Source organism: Bufo gargarizans, chromosome 5 (assembly GCF_014858855.1).
Source record: "Bufo gargarizans isolate SCDJY-AF-19 chromosome 5, ASM1485885v1, whole genome shotgun sequence".
Classification (NCBI taxonomy): domain Eukaryota; kingdom Metazoa; phylum Chordata; class Amphibia; order Anura; family Bufonidae; genus Bufo; species Bufo gargarizans.
In genome coordinates, this window is record NC_058084.1 from 239,486,190 (window position 1) to 239,508,107 (window position 21,918).

The window sequence follows — 21,918 nt, forward strand, 5'->3', positions numbered from 1 at the left end:
CTGTGTGCATCCGGTAACCCCAAGACAATAGACAATATTCACCTGTTGTAGGTGCAAGTGGGAGATACCCTGGCAGTGGCGCTATTGGACTCAGGGAGCCTGGTGTCCCTGGTAAGAGCTGCCCTGGTGCGGCCTGCCGAGTATACTGGACGAAAGATAGGCATAGTGTGCATCTATGGAGACTTAAAGGAAATCTGTCACCAGGATAATCGCTATTGAAGTAAAGCCATGACCTAATAGCACTTAGTATCTTATTTCCAGATGTGCCTTTGTTCCAGCAATAGATTCTATCCTCTGATAATCCAGTTTATTTGGTATGCAAATGAGCCAGTAAGGTGCCCAGAGGGGCGTCACTCTTGCAGGAAGGAGCCCAGGCACGCCTCCTGCTAGTGCCCAGGTCCGCCCTCATGCTGGGAGCATGGAAAAGGGGAGCAGAGTTATGGCTTGAATGTGATGTAGATGGGGTGGGTGGACACATTGTGGCAGGAGGTGTGCCTGGGCTCCTTCCTGCAAGAATGACGCCCCTCTGGGCACCTGACTGGCTCATTTGCATACCAAATAACCTGGATTTTCAGAGCATAAAAAACATCTGTTGCTGAAACAAAGGCACCTCTGGAAATAAGGTACTAAGAGCTATTAGGCCATGGCTTTACTTCAATAGTGATTATCCTGGTGACAGATTTCCTTTAAAGAACTATCCCACCACCCTGGTGTCACTATCCACGGTGGCCGGCACGTGGACTCATGAGGTGGCCGTTGCCACTAGAGATGGCCTTGTGGTTTGCCCGGCGGTTGTTTTGCGGCACATGGCTCCACGTTGTGGGCTTTTTTTTTATGTGTCCGCTGCTGACAATAGTGTTGCCATATGCAGCCTGTGCTGTCAACGCATAAGTCGCGGTAAGCCCAACACTCACCTAGGGACGACCGCCTTAAGAAGGCACCTGGCCTCCCATCACTGAGCCCAGTGGGAGCAACACTGTCAGAACCCACAACCGGCGCTCCACCTTCCACCGCGCCGTCGTCCCGTTCATCTGGTAAAAGGCAGGCTTCCTTGCCCCAAATGTTCGAGTGAAAAAAGATGACGCCGGATAACCCTCTTGCCCAATGGCTGACCGCTGCCTTGTCAGAACTGCTAGCCCGCCAACTACTGCCATATAAACTGGTGGACTCGGAGGCCTTTAGAAAATTTGTGGCCATTGGAACACCACAATGGAAGGTCTCCGGAAGGAAATATTTCTCTCAGAAGGGCCTCCCAGAGCTATATGGCCACGTTCAGCGGCAAGTGAATGTATCTCTGGCACACAGTGTCAGTGCCAAGATATATCTGACTACAGACACGTGGTCTAGCGAACACGGACAAGGAAGGTACATAAATTTTACTGCCCACTGGGTAAACCTTCTGACGGGCTTCAAGCATGCAACCCATGGCACCCATGTAGATTTGGTGTTACCGCCATGGATTGCATGCAAGCCTGCCTCTTCTTCCTCTCCTCCTACTCCCTGTCCTCCTCGGCTGACTCCTCCTTTACCGCTTCTACCGTCTCTTCTGCTGCGCCCCCCAAGATCCCCAGAACCTATTCGACTTGCCAGGTTAGACATTGCCATGCTGTGCTGCGTCTGTTGTGCCTGGAAGCCAAGAGCCACACCGATCCTGCACTCCTTTAAGTTTTGCGGACACAGGAGGATCAGTGGCTAACCCTGCTCAATTTGACAGTTGATAAAGTGGTGTTCGACAATGCTGCCAATCTGCTGAGCGCGCTGAAACAGGGCAAAATGACACACGTGCCGTGCATGGCACACGTCCTGAACTTAGTCGTGCAGCGATTCGTTGCCAAATACCCCAGGGGTCCAGGACGTCTTGTGGCAGGCCACTAAAATCTCTGGCCATTTCAGAAGATCTTACACGGCCATGGCTCGCCTTCCGCCATGCGTCTGATTTGTGACTACCCGACGCGATGGAACTCCACCTTGTATATGCTTGATAGGCTGCTCTAGCAGAAACGTGCAGTTAATGACTACCTGTACGAACTCTGTGGCAGGACAGGTTCTGGGAGCTTGTTTTTTTCTCACCGCGCCAGTGGTGATAAGATCACCAAACTGGTCAGTCTCAGCCAGGGCACCATCAGTGACATCCTACCTTACGCCTTCTTTCTGGAACGTGCATTGCATCATGCCATTGATCAAGCCGTCAAGGAGCAGGAAGATGAGGAAGTCGCAATGCTGGATGAATTCCCAGGGGGGCTACTCCATCTGAGACAAGTCGACAACAGGAGTCTGAAGAGGAGTCAGAGGAGGATGGTGCCGGGGCAGAGGAGGATCAAGAAGAGCATGCTTTAAACGTTTCTGGGATTCGTGGTGTTGTCCGTGGATGGGGGGAGGAGAACGAGGACGACATTATCCTGAATGATGAGCAGGAGCCAGGCCACTCCACCGCTTCCAGTTAAGTGCAAATTGGGGCCTTCATGCTCCAGTATTTGAAAAGGGACCCCCGTATAAAAAGCATAAAGGGCAAGGACCAATACTGGGTGGCAACGTACTTATACCCCCAGTACAAACAAAAAATGGCGGAAATGTTACCACCATCACAGAGGGCTGTCAGAATGCAGCACTTCCAGGCCTTGCTTTGAGAACTGCTGCATTCTGCTTTTGCGGGAGCTGAAAGAGGAATTTCCACTCACAGAGAAACAGTTGCGGGTACCAATCCAACAGCGCATGGAAGAAGAGGGCGGTTTGAAGATGTGTTGGTCACTTTGGATATGAGAGTATTTTTGCAGCCAACCCATCGACAACTGTCCTCCGGGTCCAGCCTAGACCGACAGGTGTCTGACTACATCAGGTTAACGGCCAATGTGGACGCTCTGAGAAGCAAAGAACCCCTGGACTACTGGGTGTGCAGGCTTGACCTGTGGCCAGGGCTGGCACAATTTGCCATGAAACTGTTTGCTTGCCCCTCATCCAGTGTCCTGTCCAAAACGACGTTCAGCGGAGCAGGGGGGAATTGTGACCTGTTGGGGAGAAAGTTGGCTAGAAGGTTGGAGGAGTGTTTAAACTAGGGACTGGGGAGGGAAATTAGATTATAGGAGGGGAAGATAGTGCAGATAGAGACCGGGGGCAAGGTAGTGGGATGGGGAGGAATGGAAGGAGGGACTAGTACAGTTCAGAAGGAAAAGTGTATGGTAAAAAATATACATAAACCTCTCAAATGTATGTATACTAATACCAGAAGCATGACTAATAAAACTGGGGAACTGGAATTAGTGATGTGTGGATGATAGCTATGACTGGGCATTTAATGTACAAGGCTACAGTCTATTTAGAAAGGATCCTCAAAACCAGAGAGGTGGGGGGTATGCCTTTATGTAAAGTCCTGTCTAAAGCCCACACTCTGGGAATATATAAGTGAGGGATTATTAATAGGAGTTTACTATAAACCACCTAATATACCAGAGTCCACAGAAAATCTACTACTAAACGAGATAGACAAGGCGGAAAATCATAATGAGGTGGTTATTATGGGGGACTTCAACTACCCAGATATAGACTGGGAAACTGAAACTTGTATATCTCATAAAGGAAACAGGTTCTTGTCAATAACCAAAGAGAATTATCTCTCCCAACTGGTTCAGGACCCGACAAGAGGGACGGCCATACTGGACTTAGTATTAACCAATAGGCCTGACAGAACAAAAGACGTGCAGGTTGGGGGACACCTGGGAAATAGGGAACATAAAGTAATAACCTTCCAATCATCGTTTCTACAGGCAGGAACAAAAATACCAAACTTCAAAAAAGCTAAACTTAGCCAACGAAGAGAGGCCATGGGCCTAACTAACTGGGACAAAATCCTCAAAAATAAAAATTCAGCCACAAAATGGGATATCTTTAAAAGCATCCTAAAATCTCATTGTGAGAGGTACATACAGTATGGGAATAAAAGGTTAAGGAAGAAAAAGAAACCAATGTGGATAAATAGAACTGTAAAGAAAGCAATAAATTACAAAAAGAAGGCATATAAATCACTAAAACAGGAGGGTAGCACGGAAGCACTGAAAACTACAAGGAAAAAAATAGAACATGTAAAAAACAAATAAAAGCGGCTAAACTAGAGACAGAGAGATTAATTGCCAAAGAGAGTAAAACTAATCCTAAAATGTTCTTCAATTATATAAGTGTTAAAAAGTATAAATCTGAAGGTGTCGGCCCTTTAAAGAGTAATGAGGGGGGAGTCGCAGAGAGCGACGAGGAGAAAGCAAAGCTGTTAAATATTTTTTTCTCCCATGTATTCACTGAGGAAAATAAACTGTCAGATGAAATGCTGAATGTAAAAATTAATTCCCCATTAAAAGTGTCCTGTCTGACCCAGGAAGAAGTACAACAGCGACTTAAAAAGATTAAAATAGACAAATCGCCAGGACCGGATGGCATAAACCCCCGTATCTTAAAGGGGTTGTCCAGGTTCAGAGCTGAACCTGGACATCCCTCCATTTTCACCCCGGCAGCCCCCCTGACATGAGCATCGGAGCAGTTCATGCTCCGATGCTCTCCTTTGCCCTGCGCTAAATTGCGCAGGGCAAAGGCATTTTTCTGAGTTCCGGTGACATACCGGGCTCTCTATGGGGCTGACAGGCAGCCCGGTGACATCACCGGCACTGATGGGCGGGATTTGGCTCTGCCCTAGCCAGTAAAACGGCTAGGGCAGAGCTAAAGCCCGCCCCTCAGAGCCGGTGACGTCACCGAACACACTGCTGGGCGGAAGTTACCGCCCGGCAGTGTGTTATTGAAAACACAAGAGCCTGTGCCCTGCGCAATCTAGCACAGGGCACTGGAGGGCATCGGAGCATGAGATGCTCCGATGCCAGGCTCAGGAGGGCTGCCGGGGTGAAAATAAGGGTATGTCCGGGTTCAGCTCTGAACCCGGACAACCCCTTTAAGGAAGTTAAGTAATGTCATAGCCAGACCCTTATTTCTGATATTTGCGGACTCTATACTGACATGGAATGTCCCACAGGATTGGCGCATGGCAAATGTGGTGCCAATATTCAAAAAGGGTCCACAAACAGAGCCTGGAAACTATAGGCTGGTAAGATTAATATCTATTGTGGGTAAACTGTTTGAAGGTTTTCTGAGAGATGCTATCTTAGAGCATCTCAACGGAAATAAGCAAATAACTCCATATCAGCATGGCTTCATAAGGGATCCGTCATGCCAAACTAATTTTATCAGTTTCTATGAGGAGGTAAGTTCTAGACTTGACAGCGGTGAATCAATGGATGTCGTAGATCTGGACTTCTCCAAAGCATTTGACACTGTACCACATAAAAGGTTAGTATATAAAATGAGAATGCTCGGACTGGGAGAAAATGTCTGTATGTGGGTAAGTAACTGACTGAGTGATAGAAAACAGAGGGTGGTTATTAACGGTACACACTCAGATTCTGTCACTGTCACTGGGGTACCTCAGGGGTCAGTATTGGGCCCTATTCTCTTCAATATATTTATTAATGATCTTATAGAAGGCTTGCATAGTAAAATATACATTTTCTCAGATGACACTAAACTGTGTAAAGTAATTAACACTGAAGAGGACAGTATACTACTACAGAGGGATCTGGATAGATTGGAGGCTTGGGCAGATAAGTGGCAGATGAGGTTTAACACTGACAAATGTAAAGTTATGCACATAGGAAGGAATAATGCAAGTCACCTGTACATACTAAATGGTAAAACACTCGGTAACACTGACATGGAAAAGGATCTAGGAATTTTTATAAACAGCAAACTAATCTGCAAAAACCAGTGTCAGGCAGTTGCTGCCAAGGCCAATAAGATAATGGGTTGCATCAAAAGGTGCATAGATGCCCGTGATAAGAACATAGTCCTACCACTTTACAAATCGCTAGTCAGACCACACATGGAGTACTGTATACAGTTCTGGGCTCCTGTGAACAAGGCAGACATAGCAGAGCTGGAGAGGGTCCAGAGGAGGGTAACTAAAGTAATAACTGGAATGGGGCAACTAAAGATTATCAAAATTAGGGTTATTCACTTTAGAAAAAAGACGACTGAGGGGAGATCTAATTACTATGTATAACTATATCAGGGGTCAGTACAGAGATCTATCCCATCATCTTTTTATCCCCAGGATACACAAACATAGAAGTGGATTCTTTACGGTAAGAGCAGTGAGACTATGGAACTCTCTGCCTGAGGAGCTGGTGATGGTGAGTACAATAAAGGAATTCAAGAGGGGCCTGGATGTATTTCTGGAGTGTAATAATATTACAGGCTACAGCTACTAGAGAGGGGTCATTGATCCAGGGAGCTATTCTGATTGCCTGATTGGAGTCGGGAAGGAATTTTTTATTCCCCTAGTGGGGAAGTGGGGAAAATTGGCTTCTACCTCACAGTTTTTTTTATTTATTTTACCTTCCTCTTGATCAACTTGCAGGATGACAGGCCGAACTGGATGGACAAATGTATTTTTTCTGCATTTTGTACTATGTTTCTATGTTACCCAGCTCACGACATTGTGGACTACCTCACATTTCTAAAAATGAATGAGACATGGATCTCGGAGGAATTCAACACATGGGAAAAGTCGACCATATTTGATTGAAATTCCTCATGACAGCCCACAAATGTCCGCCACCACCCAAAACAAATCATGGTCCCTGTCTTAGGTAAATACAGCGGCATAAAAGGCTTTTCATGTCCGTTGAATGCCTAATTTTTGAGGCCTGTACTGGCCAACAGTTACATTTTTATCCTGTGACCACCTAATGTACCTCCAGCCACAGAATCCAAAGTTCTTTGCTGTCAGGTGATGTCACTACCAGAGCTTTGAGACGTTCTCAAAGCTCTGTGTCTCCACCCCTGTGATGATGTCACTTAGGGTTGGAGGTTTTCTCACTGTTCTGTTTCTCCGCCCCTGTGATGAGGTCTTACTCTCAGCTGTCTCTCCTGCGTTTGATTTCTCTGCCTTTAAATCACCCCTCCTCCTATTGCAGGGCGTGGATTATATTTCTCCTTTCAGTTGTAGCTCTGCCTTGAGTATCTTCACTCCTTTAGCTACTAGTTCTCTGGACCTGTGTTCTGCTGCTGCAAGCACTCCGGATATTGCCAGCGGTCCTTGGATCCGTCTTCTCTACGGCTGCAGCTCCATCAGCTAAGTGTGCAGACTTTGTTATGTACCTGGTGATTTCCTGACTGGATCTGAGGTGGCCCCGGTTCCCTCCTTATTCTGTGTAGGGCATCGGAGGCCGTGCCCCTTCCACTATTGTAGGGGTTACAGGGCTCATCAGTCTAAGGTACGCGGGCATGCCTCGTTCCACCATTTGGATCCGGGCATGTGCTTTAGCAGCATAGGGAGAGTGTTGAGGGTCTGACAGGGGTCACCCTTTCTCTTCCCTAGTTTGGGTCCGGTCAGTAGCTCTTTTTACTGTGTATACTCTTGTTACCCTTAAACAGCCGTGACATTATAATCCACCAAAACCGTCCTTGTTGACATGGATCCGCTTTCTGGCCTGGTTGACCGCATGCAGGGTCTTTCTTTGGAAGTAGCGGATCTCCGTCAATCTCTGACTCAGCTACAAGCATTGGGCTCTGCTCCGGCTCATGGAGTCTGTTGCGAGCCAAAGGTCTCACTTCCGGAAACGTTCTCCGGGGGCAGTGAGAATTTTGTTCGCTTCAGAGAGGCATGTAAACTCCATTTTTGTTTGTGTCCCCACTCCTCTGGTAATGAGGAACAGAGGGTGAGGATTGTCATCTCCCTGCTCAGAGGTAATGCTCAGACTTGGGCTTTTTCGCTGCCATCAGGGGATCCTTCCCTGCGATCCGTGGAGAGGTTTTTTGTGGCCCTGGGGCAGATATATGATGACCCGGATCGTGTTGCTCTGGCAGAATCGAACTTACGTGTTCTATGCCAGAACAAACTGTCTGCGGAGCTTTATTGTTCTGAATTTCGGAGATGGGCAGCTGATTCAGGCTGGAATGATGCTGCACTCCGAAGTCAGTTCTGTCATGGTCTCTCAGAGGGTTTGAAAGATGCCTTTGCTTTCCATGAGAGACCAACATCCTTAGAGTCTGCCATGTCATTGGCGGTACGCCTTGACAGGCGTCTAAGGGAAAGAAACAAGACCTCTCCGTCCAGCCATTGTCAGTCTAGGGGCAATGGTGCGGACTCATTCAGTATGCAGGGGTCTCATCCTGTCTCGCTCCCCTCTGAGGAGGAGCCCATGCAGCTAGGCCGACTTGCCCCTGATAAAAGAGGATTTAGTCCTCAGAATATGGTGTGTTTTTGTTGTGGGGGCATAGGTCATTTGGCAAATGTTTGTCCGTCTAGGAGATTCCTGAACTGTACTAAGAGCGATAATAAGAGAAAAACCTCAAGAGGTAGATCATCAAGTTCTGCTTCATCTGCTACTTTGGGCAAAGTTGATGTGGGAATTGATGCTTTTCCTCTGACCTGCAGTTCCCGTTTTCTCCTGTCTGCCAGGGTGGCGCTAGAGAGCAAGGTCATTCCTTGTGAGATTTTTGTCGATAGTGGAGCGGCCGTCAATCTTATTGACACTCAATTTGTAGCTTTGCATGGGTTTCAGGTTTGTACATTAGAAAAGGATATACCTGTTTTTGCTATTGACTCTGCCCCACTCTCGCAGAGATCTCTGAAAGGCATTGTTCACAATATCCGGCTAGCTGTAGGTGACACTCATGTGGAGGAGATATCTTGTTTTGTCCTTAACGGATTGCCTTCTCCTCTAGTTTTGGGGCTACCCTGGCTCACTAGACATAACCCCACTATTGATTGGCAAGGAAGGCAAATAAATGAGTGGAGTGACTTTTGTAGAGAGAATTGTCTCACAGCCACTCTTGCTGAGGTGTCTACTAAAACTCTGCCATCATTTCTCTCTGATTTCTCGGATGTGTTTTCCGAGAGCGGCGTTCAGGAGCTACCTCCTCACCGGGAGTTTGACTGTCCCATTAACCTCATTCCCGGCGCCAAGCTGCCAAAGGCACGCCTCTACAATCTCTCACAACCGGAGAGACTCGCAATGCGAACCTATATCTCTGAGAGTCTCGAGAAGGGGCATATTCGTCCCTCAAAGTCGCCTGTTGCCGCGGGTTTTTTTTTTGTTAAAAAAAAAGATGGCTCTCTGAGACCTTGCTTAGATTTTAGGGAGCTGAACCGTATCACGATTCGCGATCCCTATCCCCTTCCTCTGATCCCGGACCTCTTCAACCAAATTGTTGGGGCCAAGGTGTTTTCCAAATTGGATCTGAGAGGCGCGTACAACCTGGTCAGGGTCAGAGAGGGGGATGAATGGAAAACGGCCTTTAATACCCCTAACGGGCATTTCGAGAATCTCGTTATGCCTTTCGGCCTGATGAATGCTCCGGCCGTCTTTCAGCATTTTGTTAATAGTATTTTCTATCATTTAATGGGGAAATTTGTATTGGTGTATCTTGATGATATTTTGATTTTTTCCCCTGATGTTCAGACTCATCAGGATCATCTTTTTCAGGTCCTGCAGATACTGCGGGAAAATAAACTGTATGCCAAGCTGGAGAAATGTCTTTTTATGGTATCAGAGATTCAATTTCTGGGTTTTCTCCTCTCTGCTTCTGGTTTTCGCATGGATCCGGAGAAGGTCCGTGCTGTGCTGGAGTGGGAGCTTCCTGAAAATCAGAAGGCATTGATGCGCTTTCTGGGTTTTGCTAACTACTACAGAAAGTTCATTTTGAATTATTCCTCTATTGTCAAACCCCTTACTGACATGACAAAAAAGGGGACGGATTTTTCCTCTTGGTCGGAGGAGGCGCTTGCAGCCTTTTCTAAGATTAAAGAGAGTTTTGCGTCTGCTCCCATCTTGCTGCATCCCGATGTTTCCTTACCTTTTATTGTTGAGGTGGATGCTTCCGAGGTGGGTGTGGGTGCAGTTTTGTCCCAGGGCCCCTCTCCTGCCAAATGGCGACCTTGTGCCTTTTTCTCTAGAAAACTCTCCCCGGCAGAGAGAAACTATGATGTGGGAGATAGGGAGTTGTTGGCCATCAAGTTGGCTTTCGAGGAATGGCGCCATTGGTTGGAGGGGGCCAGGCACCCTATCACCGTTTTTACCGACCATAAGAATCTGGCGTACCTGGAGTCGGCCAGGCGTATGAATCCGAGACAGGCCAGATGGTCTCTGTTCTTCTCCAGATTTAATTTTGTTGTTACTTTCCGCCCTGGGATCAAGAATGTGAAGGCTGATGCTCTCTCTCGCTGTTTTCCGGGAGGAGGAAACTCCGAGGACCCGGGTCCCATTTTGGCGGAGGGGGTAGTTGTTTCTGCTCTATATTCCGATTTGGAGGCCGAGGTCCAGGCTGCCCAGTCTGAGGCACCTGCCCGTTGTCCCTCCGGGAAGTTGTTCGTGCCTCCTGAGCTACGTCACAAACTCTTTAAGGAACATCATGATACAGTTCTTGCTGGTCACCCCGGGAGTAGAGCCACGGTAGATCTCATTGCTCGGAGATTTTGGTGGCCGGCTCTTCGTAAGTCTGTGGAGGGTTTTGTGGCGGCTTGTGAGACGTGCGCTCGCGCTAAGGTCCCTCGTTCACGACCTTCAGGTTCCCTTCTCCCGTTACCCATACCTTCCCGTCCTTGGACACACCTGTCCATGGACTTTATCACGGATCTTCCTCGTTCCTCGGGGAAGTCGGTGATCCTGGTGGTCGTGGACCGTTTTAGCAAGATGGCTCATTTCGTTCCTTTCCCTGGTTTACCCAATGCTAAAACGTTGGCGCAAGCTTTTGTCGATCATATTGTTAAATTGCACGGCATTCCCTCTGAGATTGTTTCCGATAGAGGCACGCAGTTTGTGTCCAGGTTCTGGAAGGCTTTCTGTTCTCGCCTGGGGGTTCGGCTGTCCTTCTCTTCTGCTTTTCACCCGCAGTCGAATGGTCAGACTGAGCGCCTCAATCAGAATCTGGAGACATATTTGCGCTGTTTTGTGGCAGAGAACCAGGAGGATTGGTGTTCATTTCTCCCTCTTGCTGAGTTTGCTTTGAACAACCGTCGTCAGGAATCTTCTGATAAGTCACCATTTTTTGGTGCATATGGGTTCCATCCGCAGTTTGGGACATTCTCGGGAGGGGCTCTTTCTGGTTTACCTGAGGAGGAGAGATTTTCCTCGTCTTTGTCTACCATTTGGCAAAAGATTCAGAGTAATCTCAGAAAGATGAGTGAGAAGTATAAGCGTGTGGCTGATAAGAGACGTGTGCCTGGTCCGGACCTGAATGTGGGTGATCTGGTGTGGTTGTCTACAAGAAATATTAAACTGAAGGTTCCCTCCTGGAAATTGGGCCCCAAGTTTATTGGGCCTTATAAAATTTTGTCAGTCATCAATCCTGTTGCCTTCCGCCTTGATCTTCCACGGGTTTGGAAGATACATAATGTTTTTCACAGATCTCTCTTAAAACCATATGTCCAGCCCACGGTACCCTCCTCTTTGCCTCCTCCTCCGATTTTGGTTGATGGCAATCTGGAGTTTGAGGTTTCCAGAATTGTGGACTCTCGCATTGTCCGCGGTTCTCTTCAGTACCTCGTTCATTGGAAGGGTTATGGTCCTGAGGAGAGGATGTGGGTTCCGATGTCGGACATTAAAGCCACTCGCCTTATCAGGGCATTTCATAGGGCTCATCCTGGGAAGGTGGGTCCTGGGTGTCCGGAGTCCACCCGTAGAAGGGGGGGTACTGTCACTACCAGAGCTTTGAGACGTTCTCAAAGCTCTGTGTCTCCACCCCTGTGATGATGTCACTTAGGGTTGGAGGTTTTCTCACTGTTCTGTTTCTCCGCCCCTGTGATGAGGTCTTACTCTCAGCTGTCTCTCCTGCGTTTGATTTCTCTGCCTTTAAATCACCCCTCCTCCTATTGCAGGGCGTGGATTATATTTCTCCTTTCAGTTGTAGCTCTGCCTTGAGTATCTTCACTCCTTTAGCTACTAGTTCTCTGGACCTGTGTTCTGCTGCTGCAAGCACTCCGGATATTGCCAGCGGTCCTTGGATCCGTCTTCTCTACGGCTGCAGCTCCATCAGCTAAGTGTGCAGACTTTGTTATGTACCTGGTGATTTCCTGACTGGATCTGAGGTGGCCCCGGTTCCCTCCTTATTCTGTGTAGGGCATCGGAGGCCGTGCCCCTTCCACTATTGTAGGGGTTACAGGGCTCATCAGTCTAAGGTACGCGGGCATGCCTCGTTCCACCATTTGGATCCGGGCATGTGCTTTAGCAGCATAGGGAGAGTGTTGAGGGTCTGACAGGGGTCACCCTTTCTCTTCCCTAGTTTGGGTCCGGTCAGTAGCTCTTTTTACTGTGTATACTCTTGTTACCCTTAAACAGCCGTGACAGGTGATCACCTATTGGCTAATTTTTGGTGCCTGTACTGGCCGACAGTTACATATTTATCCTGTGACCGCCTAATGTACCTCCAGCCACAGAATCCAAAGTTCTTTGCTGTCAGGTGAATGCCTATTGGCTAATTTTTGGGGCCTGCATTGGCCGACAGTTACAATTTTATCCTGTGACCGCCTAATGTACCTCCAGCCACATAAACCTAAAAAGTTTGTGTGCTGTCAGGTGAATGCCTATTGGCTAATTTTTTGGGCCTGTACTGGAGTGGCAAGTTTTAACAACAATACTTAGTGCACCAATCACTAACATCTCATAAGACCTTATAAAATGTGAAGCTGTGTGTACCGTGAGAAAAAAAATCACATCATTAGGGATTTATGCAATGGCGCTTTTTTAAAACACTCGATCTGCATATACATCGATTGTTATAACATTCATGTGAAATGGAATCAAATACACTGGTTTAATGCCAAATTACTTACAGTGATCAGAAATTCTACCTCAATGTCGCGAAAATTGTTGCCAACAATCTTTTCTGATCGCATCCAACTTCGGTGTGGAAGAAACCCAGTTGCTGTAGAAGGCCGTGCATATTATACGCATGCGCATAGGCAAAAATGACATTGCCGATATTTCGCATTTAAAAAAATTATGAATGCAGATCGCAAATTCGAATAATACATCTGGTATGTCACTATTCATGTTGTGGTATGATTTGTCCACTTCTTGTAAATATTTGGTGGCAGAAAATATGAGCTGAAGGTTTTTAAACCTTCATTAAAGTGATTGGGGCCTGCCGCGAACTTGCTGTTCGGGAACATTTGATCACGTTCGTGAACAGTCCGGCCCATGTTCGTCCATCACTAGTCGCCCCAAAATTGCACTATGAACTAATAATTGGGAGAGACTTCCCCTGTTTCCCAGCACTATGGCCGGATACGAAAGTTACCGATACCCGGGAGACAGATGTGACCCTAGTAGAGTGGCCCGGCACAGGAGGGAGACCAGAACCCTGGGAAACTGAGTCAGAAGGGTCAGCATTAAGGATGACCGCCACTTCGGTCAAGAGGGGTAGACAACCCCACTAAATGTAATGGTGGGAGACATGGAGGACTTGCCACTGGGTCCGGAGTTGGCAGACCTCAACGTCTCCGGAGATAACTTTGGTACAGCACAGCACCAGGACCCGACTCTATCTCGAGCCTGGGAAAACGTGGTAGTAGTTGAGGGTGAGCTGCAACAACCGGGGGCCGAGTCTATGTTCCCCCGTTTTGTGGTTTAACAGGAGATGCTGTACCGGGTAAATCAACTTTGGGGTGAGCATATTGAACAGCTGGTGGTGCCCAAGGCTTATCGCAAGCTCGCGTTGGAGTTAGCCCACCAACATGTTCTTGGGGGACACCTGGGCCAGCAGAAAATGCAGGACCAGATTCTACAGCGGTTCTACTTGCCCAGTGTGTTCAGAAAGGTCGAAGAGTATTGCAAGTCTTGCCCAAATTGCCAGATAACCAGCCCCCAGACACATTTCAGTATTCCCCTGGTCCCTCTCCCGATTATTGAGGTTCCATTCGAGTGGATCGCTATTGATCTCATAGGCCCAGTACCGAAGTCCGCTAGAGGGCACCAACACATCTTAGTCGGTACCCGGAGGCCGTGCCGCTGCGTCATACATCAGCCAAACTCGTAGCTAAGGAGTTAATGGAGATTTTTTTCTCGAGTGGGTCTGCCTAAGGAGGTTCTGACTGACCAAGGGACCCCGTTTATGTCCAAGTTCATGAGGGAACTCTGTAAGTTGCTCCACATAAAACAGCTATGGACATCTGTGTATCATCCGCAAATGGATGGCCTGGTAGAGAGGTTTAATTAAACACAAAAAATAGAGTGGTGTCTAAGGATGGGAGGAACTGGGACCTTCTTCTGCCCTATCTCATGTTCGCAGTGCGAGAAGTGCCCCAGGCCTCTACTGGGTTCTCGCTCTTCGAACTGCTATATGGCAGACACCCTCGTGGTCTGTTGGAAGTGGCCAAACATCCCACACCGCACAAAAGTGTTGTTGAGTACGTCACCCAGATGCAGGGACAGATTGAAACAGTGTTGCCTCTGGTTAGGGAGCATATGGAGGCAGCACATGGAGCCTAGAGTAGGGTCTATGATAGGCAGGCTCGGGTCCAGAACTTTAACCTGGGTGATCGGGTGTTGGTTCTGGTACCGACTGTAGACGGTAAGTTCCTAGCTAGGCAGGGGTCCTACGAGATACTTGAAAAAATTGGAGAGGTAGATTACAAGGCACACCAGCCAGGTGTACCATGTGAATCTCCTCAAACCCTGGAAAGATAGGGACACCTGTATGGAAGACAGCTCACGGCCAGGGTTCCTAGCGGTTTCGGCCCTTCTGTTTGAAGCAAGGGAAGCGGCTTCCACAGTGAAAATTGCTTACCGGCTCTTCTCAAAACAGGCTCAGGAAGCCATGGAGTTCATTAGTTGGAACACGGATGTGATCTCGGACCTCCCTGGATGCACATCCATAATCTGGCATGACATTGTCACTGAGCCTCAGGCAAAAGTCTGGTTAAAACCATACCGGGTACCCGAGGCTCGACGACAAGCCATCGTGGAGGAAGTGCAGCTAATGCTCCAGCTAGGCGTCATCGAGGAATCAAAAAGTGAATGGGCCAGTCCGATAGTCTTAATACCCAAAACAGACGGGACATTGCGGTTCTGTAACGATTTCCGCAAACTGAATGAGGTGTCCAAGTTGAGTCGAGTAGATGAGCTTATTGAGAAGTTATGCCAAGCCTGGAATTTTTCTGTGTTGGACCACACCAAAGGTTACTGGCAGGTACCCTTGACGGAGGCTGCCAAGGAAAAAACGGCTTTCATCATGCCAGAGGGGCTGTATCAGTACAAGGTATTACCTTTTGGTCGACATGGCGCTTCCGCCATGTTTCAAAGGCTAATGGACATTGTACTCCGTCCACATCGTCGGCTCCGACGTACCTGGACAATATAGTTGTCCTTAGCACCGACTGGGAAAGTCACCTTCCTAAAGTACAGGCTGTAGTTGACTCCCTTAGGAAGACTGGCTTAACCGCTAACCCAAAAAAGTGCGCGATAGGGTTAGAAGAGACCAAGTACATGGGGTAAGTGCTACGGTCCAGTTGAATGAGCATGCGGAAAAGGCCTTCTCTGCTTTGAAGTCGGCCCTGTGTGAGTCCCCGGTATTGGTCACGCCAGACTTCAAGAGGGAGTTTGTGGTACAGACCGATGCCTCTGAAGTAGGCCTTGGAGCTGTACTCTCTCAGGACATCAATGGGGAGGAACATCCTGTTGCTTTCCTGAGCCAAAAGCTTACCCCAGCCGAGACTAGGTACAGTATAGTGGAGAGAGAGTGTCTGGCTTTTAAGTGGGCACTCGAGTCTCTCCGCTATTATCTGTTGGGGAGAAAGTTCCGTCTGGTTACCGACCACTCCCCTCTCAAGTGGATGAGCCAAGTCAAAAAGAGGAATGCTCGGGTCACCAGGTGGTTCTTGTCTTTACAAAACTTAAAGTTTTCTGTGGAACATAGGGCAGGCAGGTTACAGGGAAACGCAGATGCCCTGTCTCGCGTACACTGTCTGGCAAGTGTTCACTTGTTGATGTAAGAGCCGGTAATTTTAAGTGTCAGCGGCAGTTAGTGCTGACTGACGCTATTTGTTATTTAGTATGGCTGTAAAGCCGATCTGGGCTGACTCTTACTGAGAGCATCCAAAGTGCATGGTGGGTGGCTTCTCCGCACGCCCCAGGCCGGAATAAAAAAGTCTCAGCTGTGCGGATTTTACCTCCATCTGACAGTGAAGCTGTGGAGCCTCTGTGCTGAAGGCTGAACACTGCAAACAGGTGTGCAGGCCGCCTGAAAGAGGCCAGTGAATTTTTCTGTGGCTGAGCTTTCAGCCGGGTGGGAACTTACACCTAGGATTCCAGGTGAACACTGTGTTATTTTGCTGTGTGTGAACAAGCACCAAGACTGTTATGTTTTTGTTGAGTGTGAATAAAACACTGAAGTTTGATTTACATCCTGGTTTCTTGCCTCTATACTGCGTCCGCTAACCTGTCTACCAGAGCAAATCCCCACAACAGTGACTCCACCTGTTCATGTCCCTCACTTATATCTTCCCGGAGTGTGGGCTTTAGACAGGATTTTACATAAAGGCACACCCGTCCCCCTCTCCAGTTTTGACGATCCTTTCTAAACAGACTGTAAGGGCTCGTTCACACAAACGTTTTTTGCGTTCCGTATACGGGCCGTTTATTGCGTTCTGTATACGGTACCATTCATTTCAATGGGTCTTCGGTATGTCACTTCGGTATGTCCGCATTTCAATTACATTTTGTCACATTTTGAGTCTTGTCCTATTATTGTCCACAAACCGCATTCCGTGACTCCATTCAAGTCAATGGGTCCGCAAAAAAAACAGAACACATACGGAAATGCATCCGTATGACTTCCGTATCTGTTCCATTTTTGCGGAACCATCTATTGAAAATTTTATGCGCAGCCCAATTTTTTCTATGTAATTACTGTATACTGTATATGCCATATGGAAAAATGGAACGGAAAAATGGAACAGAAACAAAAAACGGAACAACAGATCCGTGAAAAACGGTCCGAGAAAACACTGAAAAAGCCTTACAGTTGTCTGAACAAGCCCTAACCCTGTAAATTAACCGCCCAGTCATAGCTATCATCCAGCAATGTCTCCCACTATGTATGTATTCCCACTATGTCATAGTCCTCCTCACACATCACTAATTCCAGTTCCCTAGTTTTTTCAGTCAGTCAGGCTTCTGGCATTAGTGTACATACAAATGAGAGGTTTATGTACATTTTTTACCCTACACCTTTTACTTATGAACTGTTCTAGTCCCTCCTTCCATTCCTCGCCCAGTTCCATTACCTCGCCCCAGTTCTCTACCTGCACTATCTTCCCCTCCTATAATGAAATTACCCTCCACCCAGTCCTTAATTTAAACACTCCTCCAACCTTCTAGCCATCTTTCTCCCCCATGCACAAAAGCTGGCTATAAGCAGTTGAATGTTTATTTTCTGCTGCATATTTTGCATCAGCATGTAGACATAGATTGGGCAAGGTTTGTTCCAGCTTAAGCCAAAACTTGATATCCAAATTTTATGAGTTATTCTGCCACATAACAGAAGACACTAATGTTGTATTGTCTGTTAGAAATAATTTAACTGTATATTTAAATATTTCAACATTGTGTAAATATGATAAATAAATAATAGGCAATAGTCCATGTACGGCACATTTTTAATAGGTTTCCTCAGTATATCAAGAATAAGATATTATCTTTTTGTACAGTGCGCACAATATTATACAGTCCTGATCAAAAGTTTAAGATAACTTGAAAAATGGCAAAAAATCATATTTAGTATAGCTGGATCTTAACAAGGTTCCAAGTAGAGCTTCAACATGCAACAAGAAGAAATGGGAGTGAGACAAAACATTTTTTGAGCATTCAATTTAATGAAAACAATGAATAAACTGAAACAGGTTGTTTTTCAGTTGATCAAAGGTTTAGGCCCACATGCCTTTAAAAGGCCAAATCTGTGCAAAGATGTGGATTAATTGTCATTTTCTGTCAGGTAGTCACACATTGTGATGGCAAAGGCAAAGAAAACTCTCCCTTTTTCAACGTGGTCAGTTTGTTGAACTGCATAAGCAGGGTCTCTCACAGCGCGCCATCGCTGCTGAGGTGGGATGCAGTAAGACAGTCATTTGGAATTTCTTAAATGATCCTGAGGGTTATGGAACAAAAAAGTAAAGTGGAAGACCCAAAAAAATGTAATCAGCACTGAGCCGGACGATCCTCGACCCAAATTAAGGCCCTTACTGGTGCTGACTGCAGCCCCATAACCATCAGACGGCATCTGAGACTGAAGGGCATCACAAACAAAAAACGTCTTCATAGACCTTGTCTCCTTGAACGCCACAGAACTGCTCGTTTGGACTTTGTAAGTTAACACCAAACATGGGACATTAAGGTGGAATAAAGTTTTAATCTTTGATGAGAATTTTTTTTACCTTGATGGTCTTGATGGTTTCCATCGTTACTGGCATGACAAACAGATCCCACCTGAGATGTTTTCTACTCGCCACAGTGGAGGGGGCGCCATAATGGTCTGGGGTGCTTTTTTCTTCAGTGGAACAATAGATCTTCAGGAATTGAAGGCCCTCATCTGTGTGGTAATCTGTGTGGTAACGACTGGGTTTTTCAACAGGACAATGCTACAGTACACAATGCCCGCAGGACAAGGGACTTCTTCCAGGAGAATAACATCACTCTTTTGGCCCATCCTTCGTGTTCCCCTGATCTACATCCAATTGAGAACCTTTGGGGATGGACGGCAAGGGAAGTTTACAAAAATGGACAACAGTTCCAGACAGTAGATGGCCTTTGTGCGGCCGTCTTCACCACTTGGAGAAATGTTCCCACTCACCTCATGGAAACGCTTGCATCAAGAATGCCGAAACCATTTTTGGAAGTAATAAACAATAACGGCGGAACTACTTATTACTGAGTTCATGTTTAGAAGTTGGATTTCTGTTTTGGGGGGGGGTTAGTTTTTTTTTTGTTTTTTTGGGGAGGTTTTGTCCTAAACTTTTGATCAGCTGAAAAACAGCCTGTTTCAGATTATTCGTTGTTTTCATTAAATTGAATGCTCAAAATTTTTTTTGTCTCACTCCTATTTCTTCTTGTTGCATGTTGAAGCTCTACTTGGAACCTTGTTAAGATCCAGCCATGCTAAATATGATTTTTTGCCATTTTTCAAGTGGTCTTAAACTTTTGATCAGGACTGTATATATATATATATATATATATATACAGTACAGACCAAAAGTTTGGACACACCTTCTCATTCAAAGAGTTCTATTTATTTTCATGACTATGAAAATTGTAGATTCACACTGAAGGCATCAAAACTATGAATTAACACATGTGGAATTGTATACATAACAAAAATGTGTGAAACAACTGAAAATATGTCATACTCTAGGCTCTTCAAAGTAGCCACCTTTTGCTTTGATTACTGCTTTGCACACTCTTGGCATTCTCTTGATGAGCTTAACGAGGTAGTCACCTGAAATGGTTTTCACTTCACAGGTGTGCCCTGTCAGGTTTAATAAGTGGGATTTCTTGCCTTATAAATGGGGTTGGGACCATCAGTTGTGTTGTGGAGAAGTCAGGTGGATACACAGCTGATAGTCCTACTGAATAGACTGTTAGAATTTGTATTATGGAAAGAAAAAAGCAGCAGCAAAAGTAAAGAAAAACTAGTGGCCATCATTACTTTAAGAAATGAACGTCAGTCAGTCCGAAAAATTGGGAAAACTTTGAAAGTGTCACCAAGTGCAGTCACAAAAACCATCAAGCGCTACAAAGAAACTGGCTCAAATGTGGACCGCCCCAGGAAAGGAAGACCAAGAGTCACCTCTGCTGTGGAGGATAAGTTCATCCGAGTCACCAGCCTCAGAAATTGCAGGTTAACAGCAGCTCAGATTAGAGACCAGGTCAATGCCACACAGAGTTCTAGCAGCAGACACATCTCTAGAACAACTGTTAAGAGGAGACTGTGTGAATCAGGCCTTCATAGAATATCGTCTAGGAAACCACTGCTAAGGACAGGCAACAAGCAGAAGAGACTTGTTTGGGCTAAAGAACACAAGGAATGGACATTAGACCAGTGGAAATCTGTGCTTTGGTCTGATGAGTCCAAATTTGAGATCTTTGGTTCCAACCACTGTGTCTTTGTACGATGTAGAAAAGGTGAACGGATGGACTCTACATGCCTGGTTCCCACCGTGAAGCATGGAGGAGGAGGTGTGATGGTGCTTTGCTGATGACACTGTTGGGGATTTATTCAAAATTGAAGGCATACTGAACCAGCATGGCTACCACAGCATCTTGCAGCGGCATGCTATTCCATCCGGTTTGCGTTTAGTTGGACCAACATTTATTTTTCAACAGGACAATGATCCCAAACACACCTCCAGGCTGTGTAAGGGCTATTTCACCATGAAGGAGAGTGATGGGGTGCTGTGCCAGATGACCTGGCCTCCACAGTCACCGGACCTGAACCCAATCGAGATGGTTTGGGGTGAGCTGGACCGCAGAGTGAAGGCAAAAGGGCCAACAAGTGCTAAGCATCTCTGGGAACTCCTTCAAGACTGTTGGAAGACCATTTCAGGTGACTACTTCTTGAAGCTCATCAAGAGAATGCCAAGAGTGTGCTACTTTGAAGAACCTAGAATATGACATATTTTCAGTTGTTTCACACTTTTTTGTTATGTATATAATATATATACAGTACAGACCAAAAGTTTGGACACACCTTCTCAAAGAGTTTTCTTTATTTTCATGACTATGAAAATTGTAGATTCACACTGAAGGCATCAAAACTATGAATTAACACATGTGGAATTATATACATAACAAAAAAGTGTGACACAACTGAAAATATGTCATATTCTAGGTTCTTCAAAGTAGCCACCTTTTGCTTTGATTACTGCTTTGCACACTCTTGGCATTCTCTTGATGAGCTTCAAGAGGTAGTCACCTGAAATGGTCTTCCAACAGTCTTGAAGGAGTTCCCAGAGATGCTTAGCACTTGTTGGCCCTTTAGCCTTCACTCTGCGGTCCAGCTCACCCCAAACCATCTTGACTGTGGAGGCCAGGTCATCTGGCGCAGCACCCCATCACTCTCCTTCATGGTCAAATAGCCCTTACACAGCCTGGAGGTGTGTTTGGGGTCATTGTCCTGTTGAAAAATAAATGATGGTCCAACTAAACGCAAACCGGATGGAATAGCATGCCGCTGCAAGATGCTGTGACATCCAGTGTACTTTTTACGTAGACGGTGTCCGCTGATGACAGCGACAGTACCTGCGCTACATCAACTGTATAATGTTTGCGCATCCCAAATAGCTGTGAAATTCCCTGTAATTTTTTATTAGCCACTGGTGACAGCAGCAACATTACCTGCGCTACAGCTTACATTTGTATTCGGGTCGTCTATATATGTGAGACCTACCTATCTACTTCTAAAGCAGTATAGGTCTGCCGAGACTGCTGTACGGAGGGTAGGCTAAAGGGGCCAACCCCCAATGAGTTGTTGTAATAATGGGATTGGGAGGGTGGGGCAAACGAGCTGACACTGGTGAGGAGAGGGGGAAAGGCAGAGTCTTATAAATGCGAGACCCCGCCTCCCCTCATACAAACACAGCAAATATATATTTGCTTATCGGGTCGTCTATATATGTGAGACCTACCTACCTACTTAAAAGCAGTAGAGGTGTGCCGAGACTGCTTACGGAGGGTAGGCTAAGGGGGCCAAAAGTCACAAACATAGCTTAAATGTTATATGTTTATTTACAATCACAATACTAGATTACTGAAGGCACTAGACATTTCAACCTGTGGGTTTGGTATATATCGGGCATAACAAGCCGACTTCCACCTGCCTAACTTCTTAATTACA